Source organism: Camelus dromedarius, chromosome 13 (genome assembly GCF_036321535.1).
Source record: "Camelus dromedarius isolate mCamDro1 chromosome 13, mCamDro1.pat, whole genome shotgun sequence".
Classification (NCBI taxonomy): Eukaryota; Metazoa; Chordata; class Mammalia; order Artiodactyla; family Camelidae; genus Camelus; species Camelus dromedarius.
In genome coordinates, this window is record NC_087448.1 from 15,802,541 (window position 1) to 15,825,051 (window position 22,511).

Here is a 22,511-nt window from a genome sequence, read left to right on the forward strand (position 1 = left end):
TGTACCAGTTTATATTTCCATTGACAGTGAATGAAAATTCCACTTTTTCCATGTCATTGCTAACACTTAATACCATCTTTTATTTTTTCACTTTAGCCATTCCTGTGTAATTATAATAGAATCTCATTTTGGTTTTTAATTTGCATTTTGTTGATGAATAATAATATGAAGCACTTTTTTGTATGTTAGACATTTTGAATACTGTTTTATGAAATGCCTTCAATTTTTTAGTGGCTTTATTTCCTATTGGTTCTTGGCTATTTTTCCGTTAGTCTTTTTCTGTCCTTTACTCACTGGTATGTCTTTAATAATTATTTCTCATATCAGAACATACTCTGAATTATTTCAATGTTTTAAAATTTGTTGTCATTCACATATTATGGTCAATTTTGGTAAATAACCCATAAGAATTTGAAACAAACCTTAATTCTGTCACTGCTAGCACGTTTTCCATACGCTAATTAGGTAAAGTTTGTTAATTCCAGATATTTTACATCTTTACTATTTTGACTGACTTTTCTGCCACTTGTCTAGAAATCGGTGTTAAAATCTTCATATATGGTTGGGAATGTGCGTCTTTCTCCTTCATTTCTGTCAAATTTTGCTTGTATTTTTTGAAGCTGTGTTTTTAGATACATGTAGATTTAGGATTATGGCATCTTTCTCTTAATTGATCTCTTTAGCATTCTGAAGTATCCCTTTTTATCTGTGGAAATCCTTCTTGCCTTAAAATCTAATTTAACTGCTATTGATAGAACTGCTCTGTGTATACATCATCCATCATGTATTATTTTTAGTTAGCATGATATATGTTTTCCTGTCCTCTTTTTCTCTCAAACTTTCTATGTTCTTGTATTTAACGTGTATTTTTCTTTATAAAGAGTAGACAGTTGGATGTAAGCTGCATATATAATTTGTCTTTTACTTGGAGCATTTAGTCCAAATTCATTTAATGTAATATTGATGCAGTTGCATTTATAGCAACCATTTTAGTATTTGTTATCTTTTTGGCCCACCTGTATTATGTTATGTTTTCTCTGCTTCTTTGCTTTTAATTGGAATAGTCAAATATAATTTTTAAATTAATTTTCAATTTCTGAGAACAATGTGGTAGCCTCTAACTACAGGTGCTGTTTAAATTGAAATAAAATTTAAAATTTAGTTCCTCAGTCATGCCGCATTTCAAGTGGACAGTAGTCTCACACAGCTAGTGGTTAAGGTGTTGTAAGTACAGATACTGCGTTACTGAGTCTAAACTCATTCTGCCCACCACATGACAGGCCAATAAATCAGGAGACGAGGTGTTGGGGCAAGGAATAGCGACTTTATTCGGAAAGCCAGCAGAGTGAGAAGATAGGGGACTAATGTCCCGGAGAACCATCTTCCCCATGTCAGAATTCAGGCTCCTTTTATACTAAAAAGGGGTGCGTGTATGCTTGGTTGTTGCAAACTTCTTGGTGTAGGAATTCTTTGTTCTTGGAATCCTTTCTTCTTGCAGCTGTCTACACGGGTCAGATCATGGTGTCCCTGTAAAACCTCCAACAAAACAAACATTATTTTCTATTCTGCAGCTTATCTTCATATGAATGGAAAAGTGTTAACATCCTTAAAGGTTAGAGCCTTGAGACTAGGCTGTCCTGAATATTTCAGGCTGTAGGCAGCATTCTTTTACAAAAGGTGCAGAACCAGCAAGACTAAGCCTAGGAAACAGAGCACAGGGTTAAAGCCAAAGGAACAGATCTAATACGGAGTCAGATTTGCTCTTTTCTATCACAACTGGGCATTTCTCTCATTGCAAGAAATTCTGTTACACAATATTACTCTAGAGGGCACAGCCTGCATCTTTATTAGGGTCTCCCTTAAATTATTGTTTTTACCACTTGCCTGATAATGCTAGAATTTTAGAATACTTAACTCATACTTTTCCAAATTTTTGTATTATTGTCATTCACTTTAATTCTGTATGTTTTAGTAAACTTTTAATTTTGCATTGTTTTAGATTTACAGAAAACTTATGAAGATGCTATAGAGAGTTGCTATATAACTCAGTTTGTCCCTATTTCATGTCTTACATTATTATGATACCTTTGTCACAATTAGTGAACCAGTCAGTATTGATATACTATTAATGAAAGTCCCTAATTTTTTTTCAGATTTTCTTAGTTTTTACCCAATGATCTGTTTCTATTCTAGGATCCTATCCAGGATGACAAATTACATTCAGCTGACATGTCAGTATGTTTTTTAGCTTCTCAAGATTTACTATTACTTTGTACAGTTGATATTTGCTTGTATGTGCCCACTTTTAAAAACCTTTTCTAATCTTTTTAACTCTTTTGTTTTACTATGTGCTTCTTTCTGCTTTTATGTTTTTGCCTGAGATCATTTTTCTTTTTCAGAAAGAATTCTCATTTGTATTTCTTTTTATGAAGGTTTCTAATCAATGCACTTTTAGCTTTTATTTGCCTGAAAATGGCTTTCATACTCATTTTTAGAGGGCATTTTCACTGGACATGCAATTTGAGGTTGGCAGTTATTTATTTTTCCCGATTTTAAAGACACCATGCTTTTGTCTTTGGCTTTTTTGACTTCTGTTAGAACTCTGCTGTCACCGTAAAGTTTCTCTTTGAAGGTATTGTGTCTTTTTCCAAGGGCTGTTTTTCATACTTTCCATTTCTCTTTGCTTTCAGCAGTTTTATCACAGTGTGCCTACATATGACTTGCTATGCAGTTATTTTGCTTCAGGTTTGAAGAGCTCCCTGAAAACGTCTATCTTTTTGTTCAATTTAAGCCATTGTTTCTTCTGATGTTTCTTTTATCCCATTCTTTTTCTTCTCCAATTTCACATATTTAAGACCTTTTCACTGTGCCCTTCATGCTTCTTAAGCTCTTTTACTTCCCAGACTTTTTTTTTCCTCCCTGTATTTCAGTTAGTGTATTGTCTTTTGACCTATCTTCCACTTTACTAATTTTGTCTTTTACTGTGTCCAGTCTGTCAGTAAACACAGCTAATGATGTCTTAATTTTAGATGTTATATTATCAGTTATAGAATTAACTCTTGATTGTTTATTTTTTATCAGCATACTAACCATTGTTATTTTAAAGTACATGTCTGCTAACTCCAGTAAGTGTATCACCTTCTAAAGTTGCATTTCTTGGTAATCAGTTAATTGATGCCTAATGGTTTTGAGTGAGTGGTACACATGGTGAATAAAAAATTACAGAAGGACCAGATGAGGTTATCTATGAAAGAAGCATAATTGTCTCTGATTGGCAAACAAAAAAGGCAGTCTCCCTCTGGTTTGATTTTTGTCTTTGGCCCGAGACTTCCCAAGTTTTTCATTGAACACTTTTTCAGATTGTTCTCTGGGATCCCTATCCTTGGATGATGTTTCTGTCCTTTGCAATGAGTAAATGAGGAAAATTCTGTGGCATTACTTATTAGCCCCCTTCTTCAGGCATCTTCAGAATTCAGCAAATGTTCATGAAGACCCTCAAGTCTTCAGTTTTGTCACATTTACCCTGTGTAACCACTCAAGTCTCTCCTGGTTTCTTTGCACTTCAGTCCTTTGCCAGGGACAAGAATGAATTCTCCATTTCTTCCTTTTCCCTCCATTAATTTTTTTTTTTTTAAATAAAGCTGTGGAGCAACAGTGCACCACTCCTGCAAAGACTTTGACCTGAAAATACTGTTTTTATATGGAGGGTTTTTCCCCTTCAGTACCACAATACTGTGGAACAGTCTGCTTTAATTTTCAGAGGTTTTTGGCTTGGCTATTTTTCCTTGTTCCTGTGCAGTCAGAATTTAGCACATGTCTTTGGAGGAAATATGCTGTATGTTTGAGGCCACTCAGCTCTACAGTCTTGTTTTTCTAGTGCTGTTCAGCCACTGAACACTCCACTGGTTTTGCTTTCCCCATAGTGGCTCCCTGTCCAGGCTAAGCTATATTCTTCCCTTTTTCCTGGGGCTCTAAATTGACAGATGCTCCCCAGAAAGAATGGCTGCGGGTCGTGAGATCACTTCTCCATGGTCCTCCCATAGTCAGTTTATTAGCTGCTAGTTTTTGTTGCTTCTGCAGCAATAAGATGTCTTAAATAAATTATTTTTGTATTTTCCCTGCCTTTTTCTGCTCTGTGTGGGAGCACTGGTATAGCATGAATAAACAGAATCCTTCTCTTAGTTTAGATTTTCTAGATTTGATTTCTTGACAGTGGGTTTTCAGAGCATGGAGATTAGTATAAATATGGCACATATTTAGCTATAGAATTATTATATATAAAATTACTTTCAGAAATAAAAATAACACTAAAACTTTCCATCTAACCCTGAAGTGTGTAAATCTTTTATTTTTTGCTTTTTCTCATTATTTATGATAAAATTTTATAACCACTGTGTTTTACAGCACGTTGATGCTATGTACCTACTATTTTGAGCACAAATAAACCTTACTTGGTTGTAATACAGAGAGAGTTCCTTAGGAGCATAGGTGCAAAAGTACAGTTTTTTGTGATCCCTTTGATACTGTTTTGCAAATTTTCTTATTTAGGCACTTTGAACTTGCACAATTTCTGCCAAAGGTAACTGTTCTCAAGCTTTGATACTTTATCTTCATTACCCTCCATTTTCTGCCTAGTAACAAACTTTATTAGTTAAGCAAATAGCCAAGAATTGTGGTTCATTAATTGAAACTTCAGATTCACTGGTTTTAATAAAAAAGCCTACAGTCATGTCTTGAATCACTTTCAGATGTTGTTAATTTCTTCTGATTGTTTTTGATTTTTGTTTTGGTGTTGCTTTTTTGTAGTCTTTGTGTGAAAATAATTACTAGAGATTGATTCATTAAAAATAACCAAGTGGTTCGGTTTGCATAATGAGTAAACCAGAAAACACAAAAGCCGGATATTCTTTTCAGGTGATAATCACTTTAAAATGATCATCTGATAAGTAGGATTAAAAAATTAAAGATTTTAATAAAATTTTAATTCAGTTTTTGAGATTAAATCATAAGAAATGAAAGAGGGAGCCGATTAGTTAATTGTATGAAGACCTTAATGTGGCAATATTTTTAAATTTTAATTCACTTTCTTGGTGTTATCGCAAAGTGCTTGGTTTTCAGAATGCATCATTTGAAATATTTATAATCTCTTTTTGCTAAAATAATAATTTCAGTAAAAATTCCAAATATACAAGAAAAACATTTTGCAGATAACACGAATTTAAATATTTATGTCTATACATCTGTATACACACATACACACAAACATACACACACGTTACATATAGAAATATAAATAGCATTCTGTTGAATCTGTAATGGTAGAAAACAACTTTCGGTTGCCCAGCATCTTGTCACCTGTTGGAGAAAAGTGCTCTTCATTATGCGATCAGTTTTCAAAGTTGAGTGAAAGTTTACTTGATAGTTACAGTGCTTGATCTCCTGTATAGTAAATTAGGTTCTACGAAGCTCCCGTGTGTTTATTGGAGTTTAACAACACTGCATGATTCTGTACTACTTGGGTTCCAGCAAGCAGCAGCCCCTGGGCGAAGAAATCACAGCTGGGAGCAATTAAGACTGATGAGCTCGTGGCTGAGGAAATCGAAATGGAAAGAAACTTCTTTTGGAGGGGGAATCAGGCTCTGCATTCCCAAGCATTTCTGAGTTGAGTGCAATTCTCAGAGGAATTTAGGACTGAGGGAAAAATGTGAATTTCAAATATTTGGAGGTTTTCTCAGCTTATTTAATGTCTGCATACCCACTATGTGTTGACTCTATTGGATATTTGAAGGAAAAGAAATAAATTGACCAACTGTTCTTTTTACTTATTTCCCCATTTTTTTCATATACCCCAAGTTTTCCTTAATATTTTAATTTGACCTTATAGAGGGACCATAGATGGTCTCCTAGTTTTTAACTATTCGTTTTATAAAGATTGAGATAGCTATGGTTTCTGAGAAATCGGCAAAGCACAAAAAACATAAATATCAGTTCTCTTGAAAAAAGTACACACTATTGTGGATGAGATTGGTCTGAATTATCCTTTAGAAACTGTAAAATAATCCAGTTGGAATTTAAAAAAATATACAGAAACTTTATACATAATTCTTGAAACTGCCATCCTAGATAAAGAACTGGTTTCTAAAGAGCTAGATAAGGATGAACTTAATAAAAAGAAATTAAAATGACAATAGAATGCATAGTTTATACCAGTTTCTCTTGCTTTATGTTTGAATTATAGATATGTATTAGAAACGTATTTCTTTTGAAGGCTGAATTGGGTCACTAACAAATTATAAATATTAATTAAATAGAAAGTTGTTTTTTTAGACTTAGTAATTTATCACAGATTGATTTATTTTCAATTCTATTTGCCAGTTAGTGCTAACCTGGTTGTTTTATGTGGGTATCTTTGTGACCCTACTGAAGCTTCTATATAGCAGAAATATTATGATAATACTAGAATGTTAAAAGCAATAATGATTCTATGTTTTCTTTCTCTAAACAGGTAGAATGGGTTATTTTTATAGGTAATCATCTATTTAACATGATATTCATCTGTATCCAGATTTTCATAATAATTCTTTTTTTAAATTTTCCTCTCACCTTTCTCCCCCTTTCCTCCCGTCCTCCCCCTTTCCTCCCTTCCTCTCACTCTCTCTCTCACTCCCACTATTGGGGATGTTGAAAATATTCCATATGGGGAACAAAGTGAAGGCCAAGTTTTGAAAATATATTCCAGACAATCACCTTGAAGGACTGATGGTTCAGAGCATGAACAATCTAAGAGAGGGAATTCATAATTATTAACTACAGAAGATGTGGCTTGGCAGGATGATAAATTACTGAACCAAAAATTGTCTTGTGTTTTATTTCTAGATATACCAGCATATCTCTGTGTAACCTCAGTTAACTTCATTTATGTTAATACTTTATCCACTTCAGAAAGTGATTATGCTAATTCTGGATGTCAGAAGATTGGATAACCTTAGTATCAGACTTTTAGAAAGATCTTTATTAAAAATGTATTGAGGATAATACTTTAGTTTGGGACAATCATTGACTAAAGTATAGGGTCAAAACTCTGCAATCATTGACCAGAGGTTATATGAAAGGGAACCAGTGGCTGGTTATTGCCCAGTTGATTTTTTATTTCCTAAACCAGTGGTTCTCAACTTTTTTAAGTTCCTTAAATTCTCCCATAAAATAACTCAAGTTTCAACATAAGAAACAAAAAATCTCATTTCCAAGTTGGAAATGCATACATGTGCCTGCATTATAATGACACTCACAGTAAGATTTAGAAACAAATTGCTACGTTAATGTTGGTGGTATATATATTTTTGCCATTGAAGCTTTTATACCTGATATTGCTGTTATCTCTTGGACTGGGCAAATTACGTTAATGCCATAGTAGTTTAGTAGAGCTGCTACCTAGGCTGAAGACACAGCCTTATGATGCACCCAGTACGTTGGGAGTACAGTGGTGTGGAATCTACAAAGAACCATAGAAACCATTAGAAAGTAAGTGCAGGAAATGAGTTAAGCACAAGCCTAAATTTCCAGGTTTATCCTGTATTATCCATAGCAGGTCGGGTCAAACTTGTCAATGGATGTGGGAGTTAAATTAGAAAGAATTCTTGGAATATTTAGGAAAGCACTTCTTGTCACGAGGGGTCTTCAAACTGGGACACATGTGATCTGGGAGTGTAAGATAACTTCCCAGGGGGTAAGAGAGCCCAGGCGTTTTAAGGGACATTTCTCAGATCTTCCACTTTTCTGTGAACTCTTTCCTAAAATTAATCTATGTCTGCTTTCCCAATAATCCTTCCATTTTCATCAAAGTAAAGCATCCTTCCTCATCCCAGATGTTACTACTGAGCATTAGACCCCTTTGGATGCTCCTGCGGAAGCTTTAAGGATGGACGAAGCACAAAACCTGAGATTTCCGTCCTTCCCTCCTAGTGCACATTCTCTGAGGCGTGCAGTGTGGCGTTTGAAGGCAGGGTATTTCACTTTGTGTGGGATCTCCATCAGATCTGGATTCAGGTATTTGGTAGAGTTGCACTGTAGGATTAATGAGACGTTTATTCAAAGGGTTTTTTTTTTTTTTCTTTTCATCATCTGTCCTCTTATGAAAAATGCACTGCTTTAGCAGGAGAACAACCACAGGTTTGGTGATTTAGTAGAAAGATTCACAGGACTCAGCGTCCACGTGAATAATGGTGTCTCCAACTGGAAGAGTTATGGTCATAATCAATAGTCCCTTGTTAAGTCTCAGTAAGGCTTTTCTGGTGTACTTCTTACACACTCAGAAATTAAATTCTAATGTTTGCAGATCACGTGGTTTCAATTTTTCTTTTCAGAACAATTGGAGGACAAAATATTTGGGTTGGTTGTGATACATTATTTAAGCCATTGTTGATGATGTATCACATGTAAGAGCCTTTTTATTTGTTGGTCATTCATTCATTCAAACATTCATTCAATAAGTATTAACTAGTGCTCCCAATGCTTCATTTATAGTTGAGCCTTGGCTAGAAATATTAAATAAGATAGCACACTTACTCCATTGAGTTTGACGTCTATGAGGAGAAACTATAACAATGTAGTGAATGATGTGATAGTAGCACGTGTGAGAAATCTGGGCTCACTACGTGGGGTAACTTGAATCAGAATGGTTTTCTGGAGGAGTTGGTAGAGAATTTCGGGAAGAGATGCAGCAAGTTTGAGTTTGGACCTAGCTTTTAAAAGAAAGGTATACATTTTATCTGAAACTTAAATGTCTGCAGGTTAAACCTTCACATGAAATACACCCCATTTGGGGGAATGGATGTGCAAACGGTGGTTCATCCTCACAATGGAATATTGCTGAGCAGCGAGAAGGAAGAGGCAGTGATACATACGAGAATGTGAAGGGGCCTCAAATGTGCTGTGCTAAGTGAAAGAAGCCAGATTGAAGAGTATGCTTCTGTGTACGTGATATTCTGGAAAAGGCAAAATTATGGGGACAAAAAACAGACCAATAGTTGCGCGGGGCTTGGAATAGGAAGGGTTGACTGCAAAAGGTATGGGGGGAATTTCTGGAGGTGACAGAGTTGCTCTGTATCTTGGTGGTGGTCAGATCTCAAAACCATCCATGAAAAGGGGTGACGACTGCTGAATGTATATCATATCATATATATATATATATATATATTTTTTTTTTTTTAAAGGCAAGTAAGAACTCACATGAACTTAGCTGTGTTCCCACAGGTGCCCCTGTGCATGTGGGCTCATACATGCCGACTCACAGAGCTGCCCGTCCGCTCATTCCTTGCTCCTTCTGTTTCCTCATGAAAGGATCCCCCGCAATGCTTCTCCACTGGCGTGCTATTAGATTTTAGGCAGGATCACTGTTCATTGCCTGAGAGTGGAGTGTGCCTTGTAGGATGTCTGGCACTCACCTGCTAAATGCCAGCAGCATTTACATACATTTTCCCAAGGTCCCCTGGAAATATGTCTGCAGCCCAGCTGAAAACCACGCGCCAGGCTTGTTTTTTTGGACTCTGTATAAAGAGGAGTTGAGTAGTTCTCTAATTCATCAGTGAAGAAGAAAGAACCTGAGAGTTTGGCTCCCCCTTTCTTTTTCGTGGGGGAGAACTGCCCCCATGCAGAGAGGGTACATTCTGGTCTGCTCTCTCTCCCAGGAGTAGCGGGGTTGACTTTGCTTCTGCCACATCTTGGGATTGGAAAGTGTGAAAGGGAAATCTGCGTGAGTGTCGCAAGCCATCTGTCAGCACACCTGCCTCGTGTCCTGGGAGCTAGCTTCTAGTGTAAGGGAACTGGCACTTCAGTCTCTATCGGTCTGATTTCTATACCTGTCTTACCAGAGTTTGGGAAGGAAGGCGGAGGAATGTTATATACAGACTTCCCACCTCAGTTTTATGTAATGTTCATTTGTAGAAGTATCAACGGGTTACCACATGTCTTCCAACCTTTAGTTCCTATTATAACACACACCCTGAGCATATTAACCCAGACCTTCGAACTCAAAGCAATACTATGGCACTGAAGTTTCTGGAATCAGTTCAATAGATGTGTATGCAAAATGAGTGCCATTTGCTCCTCACAGCACATGGGTTGTTGCTAAGTTCTCCTCCACCTTTGAATGATTCAGGTCAAGGTCATGTAGCAGCAGTCTCTGCCCCAGTGACCCAGCATCAGGCTTTCTGATTGTGTCACTGACTGATCGACACTAGCTTGCACTGAAATTTGTACTCTGCACGCAGTGTAAATGACACCCACAGTGCTAGGTGGAGACGAGCTTTCCCTTTGAAGCATGGAACCACTATTTTTTTTTCTTTTAAAGCAAGGAAGTCTTTATTTTGCCGGATAATGGAAGTGTCATAACATGGAACAGTATCAGATCTTTTTGTGACTTGAAAAGCTAGATGCATTACCACATACTTCCTGAGGCTGAAAATTCTTGTTTTAAAATAGTATTGATGGCATTCTGAGATGACATAGGTGGACTAACCTCTGAAAAAAAATTAAGTAGGCGATTTCTTTGTCCCACCTTCTCATAGGGCCCTTCCAGCATCCTCCTGGTAGCGTTTTCATTCTTTCTCTGATAGAATACCCCTGACTGACTGTAACCAGTTGCCGAATCTAATAAACTGGATAGCTAACGGCTCGGTTAGGTGTTAAAGTCCCCCCCGGGGACTGTGTTTTAATGTGTAATATCACCATTTTCTGCTGTTTTACTTTTTTTTTTTTTTTTAAGGCGTTTCAGTGGTTTGGCCAAAGCCTCGCTGGGCGGGCTGCAGGCACTAGGGCGGAGTCTGTGGGAACGATGTGGACTTCCCAGGGTCCCTCTAGTAGCCATGCTCAGACTGCTCCTTGCTTTGCAAATGCAGCCTCTGGGGCAGAGTTTCTGAACTTCTTATTGTCTTAGAACTTGTATATTTATCAAATATGAGAATTCTTTGTGTTACACTATCTGATTAGGGTTGCTAGGCGTCGTTTTATTTTGGTTGAGCATTTATTTCCACAAATGTTTATTGAGTACCCGTGGTGCGCTGGGAATAATAATAATGAAAATATACGTAGTGTAACTCTGCCATGCCTTCTAAGTATTTCTGTGCATTGATTCATTTGAAGCCTCACAATAATGCTGTGAGGTGATTCCTATTACTAACATCTCCATTCTCTAAATGAGGAAACAGGCTCAGAGGGGTAATGTAACCTGCCCAAGGTCACACAGCTGGAGAGCATTGATTTGAGTCTGACCTCTCACATGAGGCTCAAGTCTCTGCTCTAGAGGTTAATGCTGGGGGAGACTAATCAAGATTCCGTTTCAAAGATAATTTTATGTCTGCATGTAACAAAAACAACAAAGTAATACCCCTTAGAGAACAATCACATTGTAATTAGAGCCATTCTGGAGAAATGTAGTAAATCGTGTTTGTTGTTTTTGTGACAATCAGAAGGTGGTGAAAGATTAAATTCACATCTCTCAGACTCTTGAAGGCTATTTCAGTGGTTAATATGGAAAAGACAGTATCAGCAGACATGCTCTTAACCAGAACTTTATGGACACCGGGGTCTGCGTCCCCACCCTTCCACTCAGCAGCTGAAGGGGTTCGTGTAAACCACTCAAACTCTCAGGGCTTCGTCACCTCGTTCATCAAAGTAAAGGCTGAAAGAGGAAAACAGTGAACCATGTCTTTTCAGTCTCTTCTTCATCCTTGACTCTGTCTTTACAGGGATGCCTGTTCTCCTCCAGAGAGTTCATGATGAGTCAGGGCTGGAGTGTGGAAAAATGGGACCAGGAGACCTCCCCAAGCGGAGCTAGTTCACGGAGTACCCACTGTTTCCTTCCCATCCTGTTGTTCCGTGAAAAGCCAGCAGACTGCTTCCCCCTTGCCCTCTGCAGTGCCGCAGCCACACGTGGCTTGATCTCATTAGAGCTCATGCTTTTAGAAAGTAATATCTCAACATTAAAAGATGTCAGAGAAAGTAAATCAGTTCTCCCCTGAGCATTGCTTTTTAGAAGATTCAGTTGACGCTCAAAATTAGTTACCTTAAATCACCATGGATCCAAAAAAAAAAAAAAAAAAAAAAAAACCCAAAACCGAATTTACCTGACATAGAATTTTCAGACATATGTCTATTTGTCTGTAATGGTTATAAAGATATTCTTATTTTTTTTTGTCATTTTATATTTTTAAAAATTTATTTTCTGACACGTGTCACGTGATTCTGACTTAGACTGGCTTGCCCTGATGCAGACCCTGAGATGAGGATTTAGATTAAAGTGACTTACTAGGAAAGTATCCAGGAAAAACACATAGATGAGTGGGGACCTGAAACAGGGAAGGGATGGGTGGGGAGGGGAGGGGCGGAATCAAAGCAAACTTGTGATACCGAGTTAAGCCCCACCAAGAGCAACTGTGGCTGAGTCCAGCAAGGTCTCCCTGGAGAGAGTGTATGTCAGCCTCAGATTTGTCCCCTTCGAGGATGAAGGAGCTGAAGTGTTGCGACACCACACCGGCAGTCATTGATTGGCTGCAGCTGGGTAGGTGTGGGGCTGTGTAAATTTCTGGGCACTTCCATCTTTTCCTGTGCACAGGCAGAAGGGTTCTGGCAGTCGTGAAGAGCAGATGCTGGCCTAGGAGATGAAAAGGAAAGAAACCAGCAAAGAGCTGTGGAGATAAGGGCCAAGTGCTGACAAGGTCTGTTGCGGGACCATTTGTAATCGCTCCAGGAGCAACCATAAAGCTGATGAAATATTATCTAATGAAGTAGTTCCCTATAAAAAACAGAGGGGGTAGATCCTGCTAATCTGTTGTACAGATGAGTGTTTGTAGTAGTGAGAGTCCTGCAGGAAACAGATGGCACACCATGCTGAGCAATTTGAGGAATTTAATAAAGGAACTCCCTGCAGAGGTGAGGGCAGAGAGCAGGGAACCCTGGGGGCTGAGCGCAGCATGGGCAGAGAGGTACATAATTCCATCCTTAGGCTTGAAGGGTGAGGAGTATACAGATGCTGAGCAGAGAGGCTGTGTCCTGTCTCAGGTGGAGGGAAAGTCTGCCCACAGAACAAATGCTCTCGTCTCCCTGTCCCCTCCCTTTCCTGTCCTTCCAGTGCTCCCAACAGCCAGACGAGAAGCCAGAGGACTGTGGCCCTGGCTCTGGTTCCGACTGGAACTCATAGAGCAGAGCGGGTGGAGACAAGAGAAGGGGGACACAAAAGGGAAAATGAAAGATTTGCACAGGGTGAAAAGTAAATCGTTGAATTAAAGTAACTTAAATGGCCTAAGTCCATACCCCGAGGCACTCCTATCATTTTTTTCATCCTAGGAAGATATTCTAAAAAAATTTCTTCAGGTTCTTCATAATAAAGAGTTATTCTTCAAACTTGAACTTCTTTTCTACCCCTTACCGGACTGCCCTACGTACCTTCCTAGAGTTACTGAAAGAAGTAACCCAGTCCTCAGGAGTTCGTCCACATTCCTGGAAATGAGAACTTTGCTCAGGGCCTCAGGATCTGGACTCTGACTCCATTTTATGTTAATCTTCTAACATTTGAGTTTCTGTGGTTTTTGTAACAAAAAAATCTTCTCTGGTCACAACACTTCTTTTTTTCTTTTTTTAATGAACTATAGTTGATTTACAATATTGTGTTAGTTTCAGGTGTACAGCAAAGTGATTCAGTTATATATACATATGTGTATATATATATACACACACACACATACTTTTCAAATTATTTTCCATTATGGGTTATTACAAGATATTGAATATAGTTCTTTGTGCTATACAGTAAATCTTTGTTTATCTATTCTATACATGGTAGTGTGTATCTGTTAATCCATACTTCTAATTTATCCCTCTTCCTCTTCCCCTTCGGTAACCATAAGTTTGTTTTCTATCTCTGTGAGTCTCTTTCTGTTTTGTAAAGAAGTTCATTTGTACTATTTTTTTAGATTTATTTCCTTTTTTATCAAAGTGAAAATAGTTTCATTTCCTATAATTATATAATACATGCTTATTATAAATAATGCAGACAATATTAACTTTTTAAAAATTTAGCAAAAATTTACCTTCAGTCCAAAAACCAAGGGATAATAATTAATACATCACTGTCTATCCATCCAGCAGTCTTCATTATACACACACACATGCACATACACACATGTGAACACACAAATAGATACTTGTTTTTCAAAGTGGGATGATTTACAAATTATTTGGATTCCCTCCTTTAATCATTCACAGAAATTCTTTTATAGGTACATAGAACTTAATAGTCTTATGATAATATAGCCATTTTGTTTTATGAATACCATAATTTATAGCATATAATAAATTTTACAATATTGAACATACAATTTCTGATTTTTGATATTCTTTACTATTACAATGTGACTATGGCCTGCTTGTATATATATGTTTGTGTTTTTATCCCTGATTTTCTTAGGCTAACTTTCTAGATTTAAATTTCCTGCTGGAAATTTTTTATTAAAGAAATTTCTTCCATTTTCCACAACTGGTGTTCTTTCTGGAATGCCAGTCCTAGGTGATGTTTTCAGTTTGGACCAGATTTTATCTTATCAACAGACTGTTCATTAATACAACAATAGTATTTCCACTATATATTTATTGCTCTCTTCCGGTAGAAATAAGAAACTTCTTGAAGCTAGTGTATGTAAAATTGAGACGTATTATGGTGCTACAAAGGTTTTTCCTGTGATCCAAGCTCAGAGTTATAGTAGGGCCTTAAGAACAGAGAGAGTTGGAGAATAGAGGGTTAAAAAATAGGGAAATATTTTGTGTGCATATGCTTATTCTTGCCTTCTGTAACTGTATAAATCTGATTAAGGCTTGTCTTCCTCAGTTAACCATTCCTTTTATCAACCATTTTTGTTCCATTGAAAAATAATATTGGTAGTCCCTTAGTCCAATTCCCAATTTCCTTAGGAAACTGGCAAATTAATTGGATCAGTTTGGGTTTGAATGCTCCCTAATGATCTTTCTCAATCCATGAGTGGTGAGTAGGAGCTGGTAACATTTACAAACATGGCCACTAGAAGCCCTATTGCTATAACCATGTGGATTGTTGTAGACAGTGTGATAGACAGTCTTAAGACAAAGGTGGATGGGCAGCCAAGCCAAAATTAAAAGTAATAATTGGAGACTCCAACTTCTAATAATGGACAGAACAACCAGGCAGAAGGTCAGTAGGAAATAGAAGACTTCAGTATCACCGTGCACCAACCAGAGCTAACAGATACCAATGGAATACTCCGCCCAACAACAGGAGAACACACCTCCTTCCCTTCCCAAGTATACATGGAACACTACTCAAGATAGGCCACACGTTAGGGCATGAAACAAACTTCAATAGATTTGAAAGAATTGACATCCTACAAAGTACATTCTCTGACTACACTGGAATGATCTTAGAAATAAATCAATCATATAGAAACTTGGAAAATTCACGAATATGTAGAAATTAAGCAACCCACTCCAAAAAATGGTCAAAGAAGAAATCACAAGGAAAATTAGAAATTACTTTGAAATGAATAGAAATGAAGATACACATACAAAAGATAAGGCATGTAACTAAAGCAGTGCTTAGAGGAAAATTGATAGCTTTAGATGCCTACATTAAACATTTATGGTCCAAATGGAAGCATATTACCTGTGCCTGAAACACCTTCCAGAGTTCGTGATAAGACATATAGACTTGCAGGTAAGTGGAAAAAAGCACCACAGTATGATAAACTAGAGGTGAGAAAGTTAAGTCTTCTAAGGTAGAATTTCCAGTAAATGCATTTCTGGTGAGTTAGAATGGATTAAGAGGCACGTTATTGAAAAACACAACTCATATTTTGACCTTTGAATCAAAACAAGAGACAGAAGCCAAATAAACATTTTGGCTATTTTCATTAACCAAATTTAATGATGATACATAATATTAACCTGATAACTGGAGAATGAGCCCCCATTATATAGAAATAAACCTTGAGTTTAAAATGTTTCCACTTTCATGATTAACAAAGGGAGTAAATGCTACTTTTGTTTCCTGTGGGGCCACAGTGTCACTTTGTTTTATAGTTTTCCAGTTGCATTATAAGAACAAGGTCTTCCTGTTTCATTTGTTTGGAAAAGGAGTATCATATTACAAAAATCTATTTAATGTGTCAGGAATTTTGTTAAGCACTTTTATACACATTTGTTCACATCTTTGTCTCATTATCTCTTCTGAGACATCTATTATCATCATCACTACAGAAATTAAGAAACTGAGGCTGTGAGAAATTAATGTACCCAAAGTTATGGCCTGTATATGGGGAGCTGGAATTAAAAAAGTCTGACACAGGCAAGCGTCTACTTTTTCCATTACTCCAGGCTGTCTGTAATCTGCCACCTCCATTTCTGCATTTTGCTGAGAGAATCCCACTTCGAGTCCTTTTAGCTTGTACTTTCCCTTCAAATTATCTCAATGGCAGCACATAAGAAAAACTTTTGAATTGCTCTTTTTATTGCTTCAATTGCTAGAGAAATTTTGTGTTCTACTCATTTTAGGAGAATGATCATTGAAGGATCAATCTGATTAAATTTGAGAAATAAAAGTAATGAGAGTTCCTCAAATATATTATTTTGTCTATTTCTATCTGTCTGAACCTCAACAAGATTTAAGACATTTAATTCACATCTGTGAAAGCTCTAAAGTGCTTCAAGTAATTTTACATACATTGTCTCATTGTGAACTTGATTTGATCTGCCTCTAATCTCACCTTTTTCTCAACAAGTAACCATCCACACTTATAAAAAAACCTGATTAGTTTCTTGTATATTCTTTTTCATTTTTAGGACATATATATTCTTTATATCACTACAGTGGTCAAAATTTAGCTCTGCAACTTGACTTATAAATGTATGTATATAAAAACCAAAACACATTTGTTTGTTTTATGTTTTTAGACAATTGATGTTCCCCTGAAAAGTGCTACATGTGCTTGTGTGCTATTGGTTGATTGATTAATGACAATACCAATGCATTCTATCTATTTTGTAAATTTCAGGACTTTTACCGGTTTATGGTGGCTGGTTCACTTTGAATGCATGATGAAATTGCCTTGCCTACATGAACCACATAAAAAAGCCTGTAGGTTAAAAGGGAGATTCACCTGAGCCGGATAATAGCATTGATTTAAGAGTAAATTTATCCCTTTTCAGTCTTTAATTTCCAATAGCAAGTAAGTAACTATTAGACCTTGCATCCTTTCCTCTCTCCTTCTCTGCATCCTTTTGCCCAAGATAAATTTCAATTATATGAACTATTTCCTGTTGCTAATCACCTTCTCCAGTCAGTATTCTTTAAATGGTCATTTAAGGCTGAGATGAGATCTCTGTCATTTCTGAAACTAAGAAAATTTGAAGCCAGCCCATTAACAGAACAGGAAATTCCCTAATATCCTCAGGATATGTATAGAAACCTATCACGGTTAAATACAAGAGGAACTAACATCTCCTGGGGATATTTATTAAATAAACTTACCTAAATACATCTGACAAATACATTATCTTTCAAAAAAAGTCTAATTACTAGGAGCCATTTATCGAATTAAGTGACCCTCAAATGCCCTAATTTTTCTTTTGAAACTTCTCTATGAGAATGAATTTCCTAATAATGAAATCAGCTTGCTAAAATGGGTACCAAGATAATCAACTCATTTGTGCATCTTTTATATTTCCTATGTTAAATAAAAGCATTCAGAGGGAAAAATAATTCAATCCCTTAGGAATAAAGTAACGTTTCCTAAACAATTGTTCACAGAAAATGAAAACCATTATTTACTCCATTGTTATTTGTGACAGCTGCAATAAGATGAATGAAGGAAACAAATACTAAACAACATGAATTATATTTGTAAAGGAATATTTCAACTTTTTCCCTTTAAAATTGCAAAAACAATAACACAGTATTATTCCAGATAATAAAACAATTATTATCTCATAAAAGGAAGAAGGCAACCATTAAAATATCTACCTATAAAATGAAGGCCTGCTATGGCACAACTTGCTCTGTATTGGAATTCAGCAAAATGGAGGCCCATTCGAGGAGCACTAGTCATCAGACCGTTCGAATTACCTTTTGATATTGGGTCTCTTCAATTCAATCTGTCATTAATTTCTCCTTTTCTGTACAAAATCACTCGTTTCCCCCCAGTCCAGGCTGACCTATGTACGTAATTGTTTTCCATACCTGCTATTTTTTTTTTTCCCTTCCTTTGGCACTGTTTGCTCATGGCTTGTCTCTGTGTTTAGAATACTCTTCCCCACCTCTCCTTGGTCTTGAATCACAAGAGGCAGTTCTCGAGAATGAGAAGATCAAAGATTTTGAAATTTGGAAGAAGTGGCCTTGAATCCAAGCTCTGCCTCTTACTAGCTGTGCAATAGTGGGAAGGTAAGATAATAGGAGCAAAATGGAGTCACTTATGCTCAGCCCCATGTCACCAAACCAAGACCTAACTTTATGACTTCAGGCCTCCTTGAAATGGAATCTTAAACCTGCCAGCCAGGAATCACCTTATCAGCACTAGTTGGGTAATCTGCTGGACAGACCCCTGCTGTCCCCTAAAGGAATGTAACCTTGCAATAATCAACCCAGTTTTCCTGCCAAGTATAACTTCCTTGTTCCAGCTCCCTCTGCCTGTTAAAGTCCTTTACTTTGTACAGCTCCTCGGAGTTCCTCCTAGATTAGATAATTCCTGATTCATTGAATAAAGCCAGTGAGATCTTTAAAATTTATTTAGTTGAGTTTTGTTTTCTAACAGAAGGAAGCTTTAAATTGAAGTTTTGTTATTTGTAAACTGGCAATGTATTATCTGTCTCATGGGATTGATCTGAAAGTTAAATGACATATCTGATTTTTTAAAAAAAAGTCCACGGGATGGGAAGTTCTCCACATACCCTACACCCTCCTTAGGATTTTTTGTAGCAATTATAGCCACAGTGATCTCTCCTTTAGACCTGCCTCTCAAAGCCTGCCTCCCATTTGGCCTTGTGAAGTCAGTCAACTTTTAAAGTTCACTGAAAAACAATTACTGAACACTTGCTAAGAGTTATACTCAGTGTTAGATGCTGGTGAGGACAGCAAAAGTAAACACAAGAATCTTGTGATCTACGTTGAGTGAGGGTCTAGTAATTTGGACTCTGCTGAGCTGCAAAAACCAACTACATCTTACCCTGAATTGAAGCAGATATAAACAGTAGCTTTGAGGAGGCAGTTTTAGTAGAAGATAAGACTGTGACCCCAAGATTTTCTCCTGTTATATATTTCTGTCAGCCAGCAACACAGATCAGCTTATAAAGATTGCCTTCTTTCTAAAGCCTGTTCTTTCAAATTCTAAAGGAAGCCACAATTGAGTTGAGAGAAGAGGGAGATTGGAAGGGCAAGAGGCCAGTATTTAAAAGTTTCAGGCTCCAAACTTCTAGAAATTTTGCTCATGGAAACTAGCACCAGAAATCTCCTGTAAGCAAAGAAACCATAAAACTGACCTAGAAAAATCTGTGATGACTTCAGTTCTGTAGTGACCCTCAGGAACCCAAGCCTCCACTAGCAAGAATCAGGCTGCAAAGTGCCATTCCCAGGAATGCCAGACTTCCCTTTCTCTCCCACTTTGATGTGGCCAGAGAGAAGAAAAAGACGGAAGAAACTTCTGGAAATAGAATTAGGGGTACAAGAATCAGGGGCTGCCAGATGGAGCTGACTCAGGGACTGAGTCCCTGTCTGGGCAGGACTCTTCCCAGTTTCTGTCCAGCAGGAGTTGATAATTCCTGTGGACCAGAGATGACTATGCATTTCTTATTCTTTCCTCTTTTGGAGAAAAGTTCTTACTAAATTATTATGTTAAAAACTACTGTTGTCCTGCATCTGTGACATCGTCAGTGTTGAGTTTGTGAGCATGTGTGTATATAGTGATGGCGAGCAGATTACTTTCCCTTTACTTCATAGATTCCTGTTCAGGAATCTATGAAGATTATGGAGAAAGATATCTCTCAGAGATCCTGGACTCCGATGTGGGTGCAGGGGCTGGCTGGAATTTTGTGCTTGTTTCCCTTGGGCAAAATGTGAATATATGTTTTTAAGAAAAGAAAGATGAACATCTGATATTTTGGTGGTCAAGGAGGCAGGTTGTGGCAAAAACTGCCGGTTGTCCCCTGATGTTCATTCTTCTTACTTTATTCATTTACTTGTTTATTTTTATTAATACGTTCATTTTTGCAATGGTAACTTGATTTTATATCTCAGCTTCTTTTGAAGCTAGCAGAGGTGATGTGTGCATTTAGGATATGCCCTGAAAAAGAAAAGAACTCACTTTTGGTGTTTATTTTCTTGTTGGGTAGAATGTAGACATAATGGTAGTGAACCATCTTAAGCCTTGTGGATGAGGGAAAATTCAGAATTTGATGAAGCCAAAACAAAAACACAAACACAAACAAAAACACAAACAACACAAACACAAACTGCATTGGAGTTGGACAAATACCTGTGGACTGCCATGAGAGGGAGGGTGAAGGAGGGGGAAAGGCAGACGGAGAAGGAACTGGGGGAAATGGAGAGAGAGAAAGGGAGAGGGAGGGGAAAGGAGGAGAAAAGAGATCTATCTTGTAAAATGCTTGTCACAGTTGGTATTTAAAATCATGCATTGGGTTAGTTTGCTCAGAGCAATGCCTCTCAGCAGGAGATGATGCTGGCTCCCAGGGGACATTTCGCAAGATCTGGAGACATTTTGGGTTGTCTAGGGGCTGGGTGCTATTGTCATCAGGTGAGTAGAGGCCAGCAATGCTGGTAAACATCCTACAATGCACAGGAAAGCTCCAACTACGAAGAACTAGGTCAACCCAAAATGTAAGTAGTGCTGAGTTTGAGAAACCTTGACTTAGGGAAAATGTTGATAAAGTTGAGAAGAAGACCTAATGTTGAAATAAAGGATCAGTTTGCCTGGGGCATGGAGTAATGGCAGAAACAAAACTGGAAAATCAGGCAGGTCCAAATCGTTGATGTTCTTGTAAGCCACAGGAAGAAGCTTAGACTTTATACTAAGGGCAGGGAGAAACTGGGACTGAAAGGGGGCTTAACATAACAGAATTTGCATTTTAATGAAACAAATTTGGCTGCAGTGTGCAGGGTGACCTGGAATGAGCAGGTCTGGAGGCCATTTAGCCCAAGTTTAAGACAGAGTTATCCTGGGAGAGGGCAGTGCCGCAGGAAAGGAGAACGCAGCAGACAGGTTCAGGGGACTTTCAGATGTAGAAGCAAAGTGTTTGGTGATTGTTTTGACATGTTGGTGCGGGAGAGACAGGAGTCCAGCTTGGACTAGCAGCACAGAAGTGGCACTCACTGAGAAAAAAAAATCTTTTTTGTCTTGAATGTTTTCTCCAGTATTTTGGAGACAGCAATTAGGAGGCAAGGAATTTAAAATGAAATCATTGAAATCATCACCATATTCCTATAGGTGTTTGGAATCGGGGAGGAAGGCACTGCACTGTTTCTCACATGTAAGGGAATGAGAAAATGAAAGTCATCTCTGAAGAACAGTCAGAAACTACGGTCCTGGGGACTAAGTTCTGGTCAGCCATTTCACTGAAGATGACCATCTTCTACTCTTAACGAGTCCATTCCGTCACACTGAGGGATGGTGTTGGACTGCAATATTTAACTAGAGTTATGTGCCCTTCTTCCCCATCTCCATAATTAAAGTTGAAGTCAGAAGTACTCCCAGTGTTCCAGGCTGCTTGCATTTCAGTTGCGAGGGTTAAATACTTCTTGGCAACAATAAACAACTTTCTTCAGGTCTCCAAGAGCCTCTATACCAATGATAGAAACAAAGTTTGCAAATTATCCTTAAAAAAGATATGTTATTATAAAATTAAAAAAAATATATATATATATTAAAAAAATACATGGGCCAACTGACTCAAGCACCAGCATATCAGCCCTAGTTCCGGGACACATATTAAGAATTTGTAAATGCTAAATGCAATAGGTACACATAAAAAAAAAATACTGTCCTGTGAGATTGGAATTTGTATTTAAAGTCTATAATAAAATTTCAGGCCTTATTAGGATCTCTCAGAATCAACAGTCATTAATTTTAAGACTATTAATTCATTATTGATAAGATTATGAAAGGAAAACTAGATAAGATAGAATTTTTAAAACTCACTAAAGAACTTTTATTAAATGAAAATTTAAAAGCCAGTTAAAAATTAAATGATTTGATATTAAATATGGGGAATCACAACCTAAAAATTGTGACTTTGAAGCCTAAATAATTTAGATCATGATATTCTAATGTGAATTTTTTTGATTAATTCACAAACGGCTTATCTCAAAATGTGTACAGTCTTTTCCATTATTTACCTGGCATGCTTGTATTACTCCTAATTTTTTAAAAGGCAGGTAAAAAAACACAAAACCAAAAAACTCCAGAATGGATTATTGTTAGAAATGA

General features: G+C 37.3%; 1 long non-coding RNA gene across 2 annotated transcripts in view; it reads left to right on the forward strand.

The window, feature by feature from the left end:
* LOC105089208 (uncharacterized) overlaps window positions 1-22,511 on the forward strand; it is a 131,724-nt gene that overhangs the window by 33,789 nt on the left and 75,424 nt on the right. The window contains exon 1 of one of the 2 annotated variants that reach the window (XR_010383592.1): window positions 18,052-18,457. The exons of the other annotated variant lie outside the window; for it this stretch is intronic. This is a non-coding gene — a long non-coding RNA (uncharacterized LOC105089208). Of the gene's footprint in view, window positions 1-18,051; window positions 18,458-22,511 lie in introns of those variants that run through there. 2 annotated transcript variants of the gene reach the window in all.